Below are 17,311 nucleotides of genomic sequence, written 5' to 3' on the forward strand. Positions count from 1 at the left end.
CAGGGCCCGAACCCGTGTCTCCTGCATTGGCAGGCAGATTCTCAACCACTGCGCCACCAGGGAAGCCCGATATATTTTCTAATGTAAAACCACCCTTGCTTTCCTGAGATCAGCTCTCCTTGGTCATAATGTATTATCTCTTTTTATACACCACTGGATTCATTTTTCTAATATTGTGTTTAGAATTTTTGTATCTGTTAATGAGTAATATTGGCCTGTAATTTTATTTCACAACTATCCTCCTTTGGTTTCAGTATCACCTGACCTCATAGAATGTATTTGACATAATTTCCCTTTTTCTCTTTTTTGGGGAAGCATTTGTATAACATTGGAAGATTTGTTCCTTAAAAGTGTGGTGGAACTCACCTGTATTAATATCTGGGTCTGGTGTTTTCTTTGAGGCAAGATTTTAAAGTTTACTCTTCAGAATTTTTATTTATTCTAGAATTAGTTTTCCTATATTATTTTTTTAGGAATTTGTCAATTTCATCTAAATTTATCGGGACTTCCTTGATGGTCCAGTGGTAAAGAATCCGCTTTCCAATGCAGGGGACGTGAGTTCCATCCTTGGTTGGGAAACTAGAATCCCACATGCCATGGGGCAGCTAAGCCCACACGCCTCAACTACTGAGCTAAGGCGCCTCAGTGAGGGAGCCCGCATGCTGCAAACTGCAGAGCCCACATGCTCTGGAGCCCATGTGCCACAACCAGAGAGAGAAAACCCACACGCCACAACTAGAGAGAAACCTGAGCCACAATGAGGACCCGATGCAGCCAAAAAAAAAAAAAAAAAAAAAAAATTTATCGGTATAGACTGGTTTACAGTTTTTTGCATCTTTAATTACTTAATTAAAAATTTGCATCTTAATTACTCTAGATCTATAGTTCAGTTTTTTTTTAATTCCTAATATTTATTCCTGTCCAGTTTTTAATTTTTTTATTATTATTACCAGGCATTTGTCCATTTCACTGATACTTTCAAAGATTGACTTTTTGTTTTGTTGACCCTCTTTTTTATACATTTGTTTTCTATTTAATCTGTTTCTGGTACTATTATTATTGTGTTTTATAGATAAGATGACTGAGCATTTGGACTAGTTACCTTTTATACTAGAGCCATGTTCTTTTTTTTTTTGGCCATGCCCTGCAGCTTGTGGAATCTTAGTTCCCCAACCAGGGATTGAACCTGGGCCCCAGCAGTGAAAGCGCTGAGTCCTAACCACTGGACCGCTGGGGAATTCTGAGCCATATTCTTAACCATTGTACTTTTTTTGGTCTTAAAGTCTATTTCGGCTTCTATATCTACCTAACTTTCTTCTGGTTAATATTTGTCTAGTATAACCTTTTCTATTTCTCCACATTTAAGATTTTCATGGTCTAACATTTTAAAAGGGTCTCTTGTAAACTTCATGAACTAGACTTAAATAAAATCAACTTGGACAATCTCTGCCTCTTAACTGGTAGGTTTAATCTATTTATATTTATTGTAGTGACATATATTTTGAGTTATTGATACCATCTTACTTTTTGTCTTTAATTTGTCCTAATTTCTGTATGTTTTTGTTCTCCTTTGTTGCCTTAAAAAATAATTGATTGACCTTTGTGCCCTTTCTGGCTGGAAACCTTCTGGCTCTAGGACCTCATTGTTCCATTCCAGGACTCCTCCCCAACACCCCCACTCACTGCATTACTATGGGGTACAGCTCTCTTGTGTACATTAAGAGGCAGTTCATGGGTCCAGTCAAACAGCCTTTTCCTAACAGTGCCATCACGATGCGGAGGAATACCTGATCTGGAACGAAAAGAGGTAATGATAAGGTGTTGGGAAAAGTTTGGAGGAGGCTTGGGGTTTTCATACCCTTCCAGGTAGTTGGCTTGGGCCAGATTGGGAACTGGGCTTGGGAAAGGACCAGGACAGGAGCAGAAATGGGTCTACTCGCCAGGGGTATCATTGCACAGGTCAGAATGAAGTTCCCTGACAGCAGCAAGGAGCCCATTTGGGTATGCTTGCAGCCAAGTGATTTGGTGGTCAGAAAGCCCAGGAAATAAAATGGTAGGTCCACAGTTGTGAAGAGCACCTGGGTCAGGTAGATGTTAATCCCCAAACTTTGCAGACCCATGATCAAGCCGTAGAAGCTGAAAAGGAGTACAAACCTGGGGCAGAAACAGAGGGGATATGATTTGGGTAATAGCCATGCCACGTCTATATAGCAATTGCAGTAGGCAAACTGCTGTCACATTTGTTCTTTCCTTTAGGCCTTATATCAATCCTGTGAGTGGGATTTTTATATTTTGAATGCGGATAAGAAAGTCTTTCTTTAATTCTAAAAAACAGAATGTTAGCTATCATACATTTAAAAATTACCTAGGAGAAAACAATGTTTTTACCTTGCAATAGGTCCTTTTCCCCTCCTTCCAATTCCCTGCCCTAAGGGACCTGCTTTTGATAGGCGCATACTTTGATTAGTTGATTGCATTGGGAGAGGGTGTTTTGGAGAGACCCCTCCTCGTGGGGAGGCTTAAGTAACAATTGATGAATTATAAGAAAGAAGGATTCATTAATGCCAGGAGTTTTGCTTTGCTGAGTGATATATGCAGATTTACAGCCAGAGATGAATTCTTAGGAGGAGATTTTAGCAGTTATGTGGAGGAAGTATCAGGAGAGAGAAAGAGGAGAAGAATAAGTGACTGTTAGCCAAGAATGGATTTGAGGGACAACAGAAATGCCTATTAAGTGTTTTGGCTGTGTGGTATGTGATATAAGCATCTCTTCTATCCCCCAAGGAGTCTTCATAAAATCAACAATGTTCAGTGACACTTTTTAGGGCAGCTTTGCTCCTTAGAGATGTGCCGAAGTACAGTGTCCTGTCTCAAGGTTGGTAAAGGGCACAGTGAGAAGCTGTCCATAGAAGACAATCTTGTATGAGCTACACTGTAATTAAGAATTAAACAGAATATTATTGGCACCAGAATAGACAGACAAGTCAATGGAACTGAATAGTCCAGAAACAGTATAAGATAAGGGTGCCAGCCAGGAAAGGTTGGGCTACTCATTAATGGGTTTGGGACAATTAACTAATCTAAGAAAAAATATAGAATCCTACTCCCTTCCATATGTTCAACTAAATTTCAGATGGACTATGGTAAAATATAAAAGCCCAAACAAATACGAACATGTTTGAAGAAAATTTAGGTGAATAGTTTTATACTCAGGAGGAGGGTAACTTAAATGAATTAAAAAAAAATAGATGTGATTATAGAAAGCAATAAAAGATTTCATTTTTAAAAAGTGATAAATTTAAAGGACAGACTTGAGAATGCAGATGCAAAAATACTGATCTTATATGGTAACAGTATCTTTTTTTTTAAACATCTTTATCGGAGTATAATTTCTTTACAATGGTGTGTTAGTGTCTGCTTTATAACAAAGTGAATCAGCTATACATATACATATATCCCCATATCTCCTCCCTCTTGCGTCTCCCTATCCCGCCCCTCTAGGTGGTCACAAAGCACTGAGCTGATCTCCCTGTGCTATGTGGCTGCTTGCCACTAGCTATCTATTTTACATTTGGTAGTGTATATATGTCCATGCCACTCTCTCACTTCGTCCCAGCTTACCCTTCCCACTCCCTGTGTCCTCAAGTCCATTCTCTACGTCTGTGTCTTTATTCCTGTCCTGCCCCTAGGTTCTTCAGAACCATTTTTTTTTTTAAAGATTCCATATATATGTGTTAGCATACGGTATTTGTTTTTCTCTTTCTGACTTAACAGTATCTTTAATGTAAAAGAGGGTTCTTTTTTTTTAAATTTTTTAAATTTTTTAAAATTTATTTATTTATTTATGGCTGCGTTGGGTCTTCGTTTCTGCACGAGAGCTTTCTCTAGTCGTGGCAAGTGGGGGCCACTCTTCATCGCGGTGCGCGGGCCTCTCACTATCGCGGCCTCTCTTGTTGCGGAGCACAGGCTCCAGATGCGCAGGCTCAGTAATTGTGGCTCACGGGCCCAGCTGCTCCGCGGCATGTGGGATCTTCCCAGACCAGGGCTCGAACCCGTGTCCCCTGCATTGGCAGGCAGACCCTCTACAAGAGGGTTCTTAACAAGTCAACAAAAAGAAAAAATGGGCAAGGGATGTGAACAGGAAGATTACAAGAAAGAGAAATTATAAACAGATCAAAATCATATGAAGAAAGTATTCAACTTCCTCCAGAATAAAATAAATGTGAATTAAAACAGCAAGATAGGGGACTTCCCTGGTGGCACAGTGGTTAAAAATCTGCCTGCCAGTGCAGGGGACACAGGTTCGATTCCTGGTCCGGGAAGATCCTACATGCCATGGAGCAACTAAGCCTGCGCGCCACAACTACTGAGCCTGCTCTCTAGAGCCCACGAGCCACAGCTACTGAGCCCGTGTGCCACAACTACTGAAGCCCGCATGCCTAGAGCCCTTGCTCTGCAACAAGAGAAGCCACCTCAATGAGAAGCCCACGCACCGCAACCAAGAGTAGCCCCTGCTCGCCACAACTAGAGAAAGCCCGCGCGCAGCAACGAAGACACAACGCAGCCAAAAATAAAAAAAAATAAAAAATAAAACAGCAAGATACTAATGAGAACCTGCAAAAAAAAAAAAATATATATATAATATAAAAAAATGATGTTGAAGATGAATAGTTAGTGATATTTTTAAAACCTATTGTTGAGTGAATAAAAGGCACATAACAAATCAAAAAAAAAAAAAAAACCAGCAAGATACTTTTTCTGTTTCTCAGAGCAAGTCTTTGGTGTTGATGAGGGTATCTTATACAATTTTTTAAAACGTTACTGTAGAGTATGCGGCAATATCTGTGAAAAGCCTTACATCGTTTCATACCTTTGGCCCAGTAAGCCCATTATTATTATTATTTTTTTGGCTGAGCCGCATATGGGATCTTAGTTCCCTGACCAGGGATCAAACCTGTGCCCCCTGCAGTGGAAGTGTGGAGTTTTAATCCCTGGAATGCCAGGGACGTCCCTCAGTAAGTACACTTTTGAGGTTTATCCCAAGGGATATAAGACAGATGCATAGGGCTGCATGCATATGGATACTTGTTTATGATTGGGAAGAGCTGGAAAGAACCTATGTGTCCACTACTGGCAGTATTAAAATAAATTAGAAAATTATGGAATACTATGTAGTCTTTAAAAATGGAGTTCTGATTGGGGGTGGGGACAAATTTATTATAATAATAAAGGGAGAGGGGCTTCCCTGGTGGCACAGTGGTTGAGAATCTGCCTGCCAATGCAGGGGACACGGGTTCGAGCCCTGGTCTGGGAAGATCCCACATGTCGCGGAGCAACTAGGCCTGTGAGCCACAATTACTGAGCCTGCACGTCTGGAGCCTGTGCTCCGCAACAAGAGGGGCCGCGACAGTGAGAGGCCCGCGCACCACGGTGAAGAGTGGCCCCCACTTGCCACAACTAGAGAAAGCCCTGGCACAGAAACGAAGACCCAACACAGCCATTAAAAAAAAAAAAAAAAAAAAAAAATAATAATAATAAAGGGAGAAACTTCCAGGAAAGTTAATATGTCCAATAGAAGTTCGTAAGAGAGTCTGTATGAGGTCTTACATGTTTGGCAATATTTTTTGCGTGATGTTTTGTTAGAAAGGGAAGACAAATTTTTATTCAGTACAATTGGACAAACGTAATCATCTCTGTCAACAACGGCCACAAAAACCTGGGGCACAAAATGCTTGGAGACGTGTAAATGACAAAGAGGAAGTGACAATGTTTTTTAACATACGTGTGTGTGTGTGTGTGTGTGTGTCTTGGGAGGAGAAGAGAAAAATGAGAAGGAGGTGGAGTTGGGAGGTGTTTGTGTGGAGGACAGGAATAAAATAATATGGTGGAGCACTTGAGTGGTGGATAAAAGGAATATACTCAACTTATGTGCCCCGGAATTTCTAGCATCTGCCTGTTATTTCTGCTGCTGTCATGGCAGCAACTGGCACAAAAGAATCACACGCCTGTGATGCCCCACCTCTCCTATCTCTCAGTACCAGTGCATGGAGACAACCTGGACTGGAAACAGGTAGAATCATTGTCCTGACGCCGTTCATAAGTTGGCTTGAGTTGCTAGTCACTGTGACAACCTGCTGCCTTCAAAGCTCCCCCAGCCCCTTGCCATAGCCAAAGAGAATGGAGCCCGCTTGGAGGGAGTGAATCAGTGAGAACACAGGGTCAATCGTGTAGGTCTACATTTATCAATATTTATCAGTATGGAAAGAAGTTCGTGAAATATTAAGGACAAAAAGATTCTAGAACCGTAGGAGGAGTATGATTGAATTTTTGTAACTACGTGTAATGTAAATTACTGTGTGTTTGTGTGCCTTCAGAGCACCTGTGTCCTTTTCCACTGACTGTGGGGCCTCCCTCAGCCTCCCACCTACACAGCCTATCCTGTTTTCTCAGTCTGCTTATCTTCCCATCAGTTTGTCTGCCTCCTACCTGAGTGCAGATGGACCTACCACAGTGGCATGATACAGAGGAAGAGCTGGCGGATGGCAGGGGAACGCAGCAGCTGCAGCGTTGAGGGCCAGGCTCGGCTCATGGTCAGGCCCTTCTGCAGACTCATTCGGAGCAGCGGCTTGGATAGATGGGGCTCAGGGCTTGGGTTCCCCTGGGGACCCCTCCCTCCACTCTCTGCCTGGGAAGCACCAGGTGTCCTGGCTTCTAGGATGAGGGTGGGGGCAGGCAGAGCTCTGGTGGGGTATCACAGAGGGTCCTGGGGGGTCTCACCTCCACACTCAGCTTGGCACCCTCTTTCTGTTTACCTTTGATCTGGGCCACTCTCTGCAGGGCCTTCAGGGTGAGGTCCAGGTTCCCCAAGGAGGAATGCCAGAGGGCAGACTCAATGAAGAACCTGTGGGTGGGGGGTAGGGATGGGCATGACTTCAGCCTTGGTTGACAGGGTTGTGGCTATCTGAGAAAAGCACAGACCAGAGCAGGAAGACGTTTGGGAGAGGTGAAAAGAATTCTGGGCTGGGGGCTAGGAGCCCTGGGTTCTACTTCAAGGATTACCACTGTCTTCTTGGGAGACCTCGGATAAGTCTGGCTCCTTTCTGGCCGTGGTCTTCCCACTTATCAATCTGGGCATTTGTTCTTTTTGCTTTGCTTGCTCCCCTGCCCCGTGTCCCTGGCTGTCTCATCCTTGGTGCCCTGGGCAATCTAACAGCTTCTTGTAAGGCTGCCCACCTGTGCCCATCAGGTAGATGCTGAGATGGGACGTAGGGAATAATTGGGTGAGGGCTGGCATCTAGGGGACCTGGTGTTGGGAGGATCCTTGGGTTGCTGCTGTCCAGGGTCCTGATGCATCCCAGCTACCTCTGTGGAGAGAGCCACGCGCCTTCATCAGAATCATAGAGGGTGTGTTGGAAACAATCCAGATACCAGAGCCCCACTTAAGGCCTGCTGGATATCTGGAAGGTAAGCTAGAAACCTGATTTTTAACAAGCTCCCAAGCTTTGGGAACTACTGCTCTGGGGTGTGGTTGATTCTTTGACTCTTGGTCGATGGTGACTCCTGTTAGGAGACAGCTTTTTGTGATTTTTTTAAAAAAATTGAGGTATAATCAACATACAACAGTATAATAGTTTTAGGTGTATAACATAATGATTCTATATTTGTATACATTGTGAAATGATCACCACAATAAGTCTACTTAAAATACACCACCACATATAGTTACAACAATTTTTTTTTGTGTGTGAAGGGAACGCTTAAGATCTACTCTCTTAGCGACGTTCATATATGCAATACAGTAATAGTCACCATGCTGTACATTATATTCCCATGACTTATTTAGCTTATAACTGGAATTTGGACTTTTTGACCCCTTTCGTTCATTTTGCCCACCCCTTACTCCCTGCCTCTAGCAACTACCAATCTGTTCTCTGTATCTATGAGCTTGGTTTATGTGATTTTTATTTCTGGGAAACCTATGCAAGGTTTATGATTTTGCAAAATGCATATGATTGTGGCTTAGATTTTACGAATAATAAAGCTGATTTTGTGTCTTTGATCTGCTATGACATTTATAATATTTTCAGATATTATTCTTTAGAAAATTGCCTCCTATTATTCATCCCATGATCTTTTTATGGTCTTGGCCTGGAAGATAGTCAAGGTTAGGGTATTAACACTGAGTTGCAGCTACTAATTTAACCCTCACCATAACCCCTATTTTATGGATGGAAAAACCAAGTCTAAGAGAGTTTGTATAATCTCCTCATGGGCACACAGTTATGGCTGATCTGAGACTTGTCTCTAGCTGTTATTGATTCCTAGGTCTTTGTTTCTGTGACACTCACATGTCACATACAAGGCAGAGTGGTGGGAGGTGACTTCTTCAGGATGTCAGAAAATCTGGATTCTTGTCCTGCTTTTGCCACTTATTAGCTATGTGACTGTACTTTTTAAAAAAGTAAACATTAAATATTTACTTTATACAATTATAAAGGTAATGAATTATCATTAAAGTTCAAATAATATAGTAATGAAAAGTGAAAAGTTCTCTTCTTTTCAATTCCTCTCCTCAGAATTAACAACACAATTTTCTTGGGTTCCTTCTAGGCAGTTTGGGCAAGTTATCCAACATCCCTGAACCTAAGTGTCCTCACTGGTAAAATGCAGTTAATAATACCATTCATGCTGGCTTCACAAGGGTATTGTGAGGAGGAACTGAAATGAGGCAAGACATGGAAAGTGCTGATGGACGGTTGTGTGATTCCTACAGACTTTCCAGACATGGTCAGGCTTGGGTGGATCAGTCCTGTGTCCCTCTCTGGATTCTCAGGGATGCCAGTCTCCCCTCTGTGTCCAGCCTAGAGGGCTATGCCTTCGCTCCTTGATCCAGTTTTGTTCACCACTGACCTGTCTGCCATGATCCCCAACATCAAGTTTCCGACCAGTACTCCTGCCATGATGATGGACTGACTCAGCTGTGGCAAGGTCTTGTGTGTGCATATGAGGTCCCACTGTGAGGAAGGAAGAACTGGGGTCAAGGAGGGCTGGGCCGGCCCCACAGCAGCCCACTCCCTCTCTCCTGGTGGGCTGAGGGTCTTGGATTAGGACAAGCACATAAGGAGGGCTTGCCTCCCTAAGTCACACAATCTTTCTCATCATCTTCTCCTGGTGAGAATGATTCAAGTTATTTCAAAACATGTAAGAGGTATCTTTTGGGATGACTGCTCAGACTACTCGCCCTTTTCTGAGCACTAACCCCTCACCCTCTTTCAGGGCCCTTTAACCTGTCCCTCCTTGGGTGCAGCTGAAGAAAACTGACCCTGGAGCTGGACAGAGCTAATTAGGTTTTTTTTTTTTTTTTTTTTTTAATATTTATTTATTTAGCTGTGCCAGGTCTTAGTTGTGGCATGTGGGATCTAGTTCCCTGAGCAGGGATTGAACCCGGGCCCCCAGCATTGGGAGCACTGAGCCTTAGCCACTGGACCACCAGGGAAGTCCCCAGGTTCTTTTTCTTACAAATTTGGAAAAGCGACTCAGAGAAGCAAGCTTTGTAAGGACACCCAAAGTTGGGGTGGGAGGACCAAGTTTGGAATGACGCGGAAGTGGAGTTGAGAAATCATGAGACAGAGAGAGAGTGGGAGAGGGAGAGGGAGAGGGAGAGGGAGAAAAAGATGAGGGAGGGGGAGAAGGAGGGAGGGGGGAAGGGGAGGGAAGGAGGGGCATAGGGGAAAAGAATGCAGTAATTTAGTCAGAGAGAAGTTGGGGTGAGAGCTTAGTGCCAGAGAGGTAAAGATAGAGAGTGCAGCTCCCCTGGTTCTCCTCAACCACCTGGTCCCAGTCTTTCATAAGGCTGGGCTCAAGTTCTTGACCTTGGGTTCTGTGAAATACCTTTGCATCCTTCCATGAACTTTCCATAAGCAAATTTGAGAGGGTTTTAGTTATTTGCAATCCTGAATAGGTGGCAATTGGATACCTCAAATAATAGTTTAAATTTTGTTGCTCTTTTTAATGAATATAAGAAAAAAAATTCTCCTTTTAAAAGTACTTCCTTTCTAGGTGGAGTAAAACAGCTCTACAGCCTGCAGGAAAATCATACTAAAATCAAAAGTCACACTGACGGATGTGACTTAAAGGATGTGACTTAAATCAAAATGACAAATAGGTGTGGTATTTCCTTAACATAAAAGCTAATTTTTGTATACTTTTGAGTGGACTTTAAAGCTCATTTCTTTTGTTAACAGAAGAAAAAGGAAAGGGGGCAGGGATGATCAGGACGTTTAGGGAATGCTCCCTAAGATGTGTTAATATATATGCAAATGAATTCATCCTTCAAGTGTAATTACTTGATAATCTTGATTTGATTCGAGAGAAATCCTTATTTGTGAATTTCATTATGACTGTGAGACTTTTAATACCCTGTGCACACACCATATGATGTAAAATTTGGGTGGTTGGCATTTGAACATTTTCTCCAAAGAACAATGGACTTTATTGCTGTTTTATTCAAATAACTGCTATTCTGTAGTTCTCTGTGTTATCTGATATAATTTTTATTTTAAAAAGATTTTGGGGCTGTGTCAGACTGGGAATTCATTTTTAACAGTACTTTAATGGAAACTTGTGAATAAAATACTACTGTGGAGATGCATGTGGGACACACTGTAGGGAGGAGTTAGGGATATGATAGACCAGAACTGAGGAATGGAAAGATGAGAAGCAAGAGGATGTAGGAAAGAGGTAAGAAGTCAGAGGAGTACTGGAAGAGGGATGGATTGGGAGTCTGGGATTGGCAGATGCAAACTATTGTATATAGGACAGATAAACAACAAGGTCCTACTGTGTAGCACAGGGAACTATATTCAATATCCTGTGATAAACCATAATGGAAAAGAATATGAAAAAAAATATACACAAGTGTAACTGAATCACTCTGCTGTACAGCAGAAATTAACACAACATTGTAAATCAACTATACATCAATAAAATTAAAAAAAAATAGGTTTATCGATTTTAGAGAAAACGGAAAAATAAAATAAGGATTTGTTAAAAAAAAAAAAGAACCAAGGCGTGCAAAGAGAACAAAATCTGTATGCAGTCTGGTGATGAAATCTGGGTGTAGTCCAGAATAGAAATTGATAAATGAGTATAGAATATGTACTCAGAAAGAATTTTTCTGCCTCTGTTCTGCCCTAAAGTGCTTGTCATCTGTAAAAGCAACAATTGGATGGGGCTTACATCACCTTAGGTTTGGCACTGGCTTTTACTATATATATTCTCTTCATGTGCACCTGAGGCTCTTGAGGCTCGTATATTTGTGTGCTCCTGGGCCTCATGTATATAGAATTACTTTATCAGTAACAGGAACCAAAGTCTAGGAATAGGCAGTGGTAGATTTGAGGGAGTCTCAGAGAATTGCTGCCTAGGAAAGCTCTGCACTGCTATCTTGATAAAGGCTGTGATAAATGACAGATGCTGTGAGACTGGCCTCAGGCGAAAGAAAAAGAGAAAAAGAGAAAACGAACGACAGTGGCACCAGGAAATAGAGCAGTGAAATGGTAACTGTTGTTCATCTGCAGAACAGAAGCGAACTGGAGACTCAGGCTGGTCATTCATAACAACTCACGCCCTTCCTGCCCTACAGTCATTGGACCCAGGGGTGGACACCTGACCCAGGACAGCAAATAAGTCTTTCCTAGAATTTTTCAAAGTTGAAGCGGAGAGACAGTTATTAGGAGTGAGCCCAGAATGGTCAGTGGCCACGTTGTGAAGGATCCGTGGCAGAGTCACATGCCCAGCATGCAAAGAAAAGTAAAGATGAGAGCCAGCAAGGGTCCTGCTCACATGGCCCTGGTTCCCATTGCTCCTAGAGCAAGCTCTGACTCTGCTCATCTTGTGGTTTGGTTATGGGCGCCTTTATACACTCTTTTCATGCTCAGATTAGCTTGAGTTGAATTGCAGCCACTTGCAAACAAGAGTCCTGACTAACATGGTTCAGATAGAAGCTGCTAGTTATTACTTAGGATACCTTAATTCAGAAGAAAATAAGAAGAGCTCAGACAGAGTTTTTATTAGAACCCAGAGATAACATCTTTTTCTTATTATATTTATTTATTTTTTGCTTTGCATTTAGAGTGCAGAAGTATCCCTTTGGGATACTGGGCCATTTGGGAGTGCTTTCCAAGGGGCAGGCTGGGACTTGTCTTTCTCAGGTGACCTGTGCCATTGTGCCGACCAGATACAGCCATGTGGCCTGGGTGGAGTATCTTCACTGCGACTAAGCTTCTTGCTGAAGCAACCCCTGATAACTTGTGAGCCGTTTCATTTGCTTCACAACTCAGAAGGCCCAGCTTCACGTTAGGTTATGCATGTAAGCTGCCTATTATCCTAATGAAATGGTCTCTGGTGCAGCCTTTGGCATTATTGGCCCAAGGAAGAAGTATCCTGGTTGTGTTTATGAAATAGGCCTTTTAGTGCCCTATGCCCATGTGTGGTGGTGGATAATGGTCCCATTCACAGTACCTGTTGGAAGAGGATTGGATTATTCTTGGCATCTCCCCACAACTCAGGAAAACTGTGTGCATCTGGCTTTGTCAGTCATTGAAACCAAAAATGATGAGATTACCACCAAGTCTCCATTTAGAAGGAAAGCTCAGGTGCACACTTACCCAGATTCTTTGCTCCAGAGGGCAAGAAATCTGAGCTTTGGATCAAACTGCCTGCTGTTTTGAACAGAAGAACAACAGCTAGGTTGATAGTTCCCGGAGTACTGTCGAACTTGGAAAGCAGAGTGTAGAGTTTTAAGAAGGGAAATGGAAAAGCAGAATTGGAAGCCTTGATAACATACAAGTTAAGGTGGGTGGAGCGGAATGTCTCAGAATTTGGGTTGAGGCTGGAGAATAATGAAGAAGGTCCTTCCCCAACTCTGCAGGGAGGGGATGGCGTACGATGTCTGCATGCCCAGAGGGAGGGGGACTAGCCATCCTTTGTCACCTTCTGCTTCTGCATCTTGGGTCTGTCTAGTGGGAAGTATGGCTTAACTTTTATCGCTTTCAGACAGATGCTGCATCAGGCAAGTTTGGGGGCTCTGCTCGACCACAGCCTCTTCTCAAGGCGTCTTTTCTGCAGAGCCCTGACTAAAGGGCAAGGGGCCACGTAATCCCACTATATTGTCCTTTGGCATGATGATTAGATGAGGTATGGACACCTGAGCCATTTGCCGGGTTGGGGGTGGGGCTGCTCATCAGTGTGTTGGGCTGAGCCAATTGAAGCCTTTTCTGAGAATTTGAATTAAGATTCACAGAAATGTTCTGGTTGGTGGTAGGCCCTGAATCTGAGGGGTAATGGATCAGAGCTGGGACCAGTGGTTGTCTTGCAGATGGGCACACAGATGAAATGGGTTGAGGAGAGAGTTACAGAGTAAGTGTATAGGGATGTCTCTGGTGCTCCAATCCCTGGTTCCAGTTTCCGTGAGGCCTGGACACACTTTGTTTCCTGCCCTTGGATTCCCTGAAATCCCTTTTCGCATGAGCTGACTTGAGAGAGCTTCTCTTCCTTGCAACCAAAAGATCATTGACTAGAACAGATGTTAAAAGCACGATCCATGTGACAGCTACAAAGTGCAGAATTCAGCCGGATGAACCACTTAGCAGGCCAGGGAGACTCTACAGTCGACTGTGTGTGCGTTTCGGGGGAGGGGTGTTAAATCACTAGAGATGAAGGGACCCTCCCATAACCCTGTTCTCTTTCCCATCTTAGTTCCTTGGCTGCTCTCCATCTCCTGGCCCCAGCTGCCGAGAGCTATTTCTAGATGAAGTCAGGAAATTGTTTTTGTCTCTAGGACTCTGAGCCCAGAATCCCCAGCTCAGGAATACCCTCTTTGCCCTCTACTATCTGCCTGCCTCCTGTCTAGCTTCCTCTGTACCACCGCCCCACCTCCCTACCCTGTGGAATTGCAACCTCTCAGGGAAACCAAAGTAGAATATCAAACTCCAGTAATAGTATCTCTCTCTCTCTGGTGGAGGTGGAGGGGCAGGGAGCAGCTTTCTGCAAGGAGTTCCATAACCTCCTCTACCAGGAAGACCTCAACTCCAACGCCTGTTCTCTTACCTGCATTTAGGCAGAGCTCTTCATAGCTCCAGGGTTTTCAGACAAACTCAGGTCAGGTTCACACAGTCTGTGTGTGTGTGTGTGTGTGTGTGTGGGGGGGGGGGATGGTAAGATGGGGACACAGGGGTTGGAAGGAGGAGGTCCAGGTCTCCTCACGTCAGTCACGATGGTGGCAGGGAAGGTGCTATTGTCATAGATCCAGCCGTGGGTGCAGGGCTCTGTGGCCCCCGTGCTGTTGGTCTCTGTGTCATTGGGAAAGGGTGGTCCCTGCTGAGGGGGAGGTGAAGCGGAGGCAGGACTCGGGCCGCCCCTGCCCGTCCCGGGGCAGCCAGGCGTCCAGCTCCCCGTCCGTGCTGAGGTTGGTGTTGGCAGGTAGGCGGCAGTGGTGGGTGGGGACAGCGGCGGTGAAGTTCTGCAGGGTGTTGTGCAAAAATGTTAGGAGCAGGGGCAGAATCAACAGAGTGCTCTGGATCTGCTGGCAGTGGCCGATGCCCCCCAACCTGCAGCAGGAAGTCATTGAAGACCACGGGGCAGGATCTCGTAGGGGCACTGGAGCCGAGGCCTCTCCCTCCCACAACCTGTTTCCTGTCTGTCGGCGCAGGGGGAGGAGACAGACTGCCCTTTGCCTCCTCAGCTCATCAGTTCCTGGCTCTGCTGTGGCCCTAAGTCACCCGAACTAAAGACTAGTGTTTATAACTTCTTTCGAGGCACCAAGTTAAACTGTGACTTGAAAGTGAGACGTTCAAGTATTAAGACTCATCGGGTCAGTGATTTGTTCAAGGGGATCTAAAGGGCAGGTAAAGTTGGATGGGGTGGAAGAAACCACCTTCTTCTGAAGGAGGGATATGCGTGACGCCCCAAAGTTTGGTGGTTTGAATCTCCCCACCCCAGGCCAGAGCAAGCGACCTCCTTCTTGGAGGAGATAGGAAAGAGCAGAGGGAGGTCCAAGCTGGTTTGAGCACAAAGCCCCAACTGAATTCCCTTTTCTCAAGGCCACTTGGGCCAGATGGAGTTGGGTAAAGGCTCTGAAGAGCTCACACAGAAATGCCATTGTGCTGTGGTTGTCAGCAGCCCCCAACCTGTGAGCACTGCCTCTGTGTTAATCCCAGAACCCGGGCCTTCGGCTAAGCCACAGCTTAACCTCCACTCAAAGAGTGAACCCTGGGAATTCTCTGGTGGTCCAGTGGTTAGGACTCGGCACTTTCACTGTCGGGGGCCAGGTTCAATCCCTGGTGTGGGGAACTAATATCCAACAAGCATGACATGCGGCTAAAAAAAAAAAAAAAAAAAAAAAAAAGTGAACCCTCCTCAGAGGTAAATATCAGCAAGGCCTCTTTTCTCACTATGATACAATCCACTCCCAATTTTTCTCTTTCCCTCAATTGTAACAGCTAAAACCAAGGAAATGTCCACCACCGTCTATCCCATTAGCTGGTTAACCATCCACAAAACTGGGAAAAAAAAAATCTTTATTGAGATTTAGTATATGCAATAAAATGCATCAATTCGGGGGGCTCATTTTGACAAGTTTTGACAAATTTATACACCCATGTAACCACTATATAGAACATTTTTATCACCTCCAAATTTCCTGGTACCATACTGCAGATAGCTCTACCTAGTCCTAGGCAATAGATTTGTCTTTTCTAGAGTTTCAAATGAATGTCATACAGTGTATACTCTTTTGCGTCTGGCTTCTTTTATTGAGCCAAATGTTTCTGAGATCCATCCATGTTGTAGTGTACCAATAGTTCATTCTTTTTATTGCTGAGTAGTATTTCAGTATATGGACATACCACAATTTGTTTATTCATTCACCTGTTGATGAACATTTGTGTTGTTTCCAGCTTTGGGCTGCTGCAAATAAAGCTGCTTTGATCATTTGTGTACAATGTGTGGACATAACGTTTTAATTTCTCTTGGGTAAACGTCTAGAGGTAGAATTGCTGGGTCATATGGTAAGTGTATATTTAAGTTCATCAGAAGCTGTCAAATCGTTTTCCAAAGAGTTTCCAAATTATATATTTCCATTTGCAATGTGTGAAATTTCCAGTTACTTTATGTTCTTTCCAACCCTTTGTATGGTCCATCTTTTGAATTTTAGCCATTTTTAGTAGGATGTGTAGTAATATCTCATGGTCTAGTTTGCATTTCTGCATGACTAATGATGGTGAACTTCTTTTCATTTGCTTATTGGCCATTCCATTTATTTTCTGTGGTAAAGCGCATGTTCAGGGACTTCCCTGGTGGCACAGTTGTTGAGAATCTGCCTGCCAATGCAGGGGACATGGGTTTGATCCCTGGTCCAGGAAGATCTCACATGCCACAGAGCAACTAAGCCCGTGCACCACAACTCCTGAGCTTGCACTCTAGAGCCCGCGAGCCACAGCTGCTGGGCCCGTATGCCACAACTACTGAAGCCTGCACGCCTAGAGCCCATGCTCCGCAACAAGAGAAGCCACTGCAATGAGAAGCCCCTGCTAGACACAACTAGAGAAAGCCTGTGCACAGCTACGAAGACCCAATGCAGCCAAAGGTAAATAAATAAAATTTAAAAAATTAAAAAAACATAAAGCGCACATTCAAATTTTTTTTTTTTGCCCATTTTTGAATTGGAGTACTTGACTACTTTTTATTGAGTTGTGGAGTTCTTTATATACACTACAGATTTGTGAAACTATGTTTGCATAGCTCTCTCCTCTCCAGAAGTTTGTCCTGCAAATTCTAGCTGCCTTGGCCACTCTTAACTTTTTTGTCCTCCTCAACTCAATGAGATTGCCAGGCTTTCTTTGGATTCCACTTCTCTACACTAAAGTCCGGAAACTGCTTCCAGGAAGAAAGCCTGGGTGATGATAGGTAGGTCTCACATCATTTGTTTCTATTATCAAAGAAATTACAATTCTGCATGGCCTGTTGTTCAAAGGCTGACTATGGTTTCCCACATTTCCTTCAGTTTTCTAGTTGTAGTTGTTTACAGCGGGAGAGTTACTTTGGACCTTGTTATTCCTTCATGCATGGCATAATTTCTTTTCCATTCTTAATGATTTTAAAACAACAATGCTCCTAGTGTAATTGGAAGTGGACTTTATCCCTCCCTAAAGGGAGATGCTAGGTAGGGAGTGTTGGAGAAACCTCCATTCTTCTGGCTTCTTGTTTCTTTGTGGAATAAGGAATGAGTTATCTGATTGGTGAGTTTGGGAGA

General features: G+C 43.7%; 1 pseudogene; it reads right to left on the minus strand.

Annotated features, from left to right (window-relative positions):
- Window positions 1-1,679: 1,679 nt before the first annotated feature.
- Window positions 1,680-15,374, minus strand: LOC137772298 (solute carrier family 22 member 6-like; annotated as a pseudogene).
- Between the last annotated feature and the right edge of the window lie 1,937 nt (window positions 15,375-17,311).

The sequence above is a fragment of the Eschrichtius robustus genome, chromosome 11 (assembly GCF_028021215.1).
Source record: "Eschrichtius robustus isolate mEscRob2 chromosome 11, mEscRob2.pri, whole genome shotgun sequence".
Taxonomy (NCBI): domain Eukaryota; kingdom Metazoa; phylum Chordata; class Mammalia; order Artiodactyla; family Eschrichtiidae; genus Eschrichtius; species Eschrichtius robustus.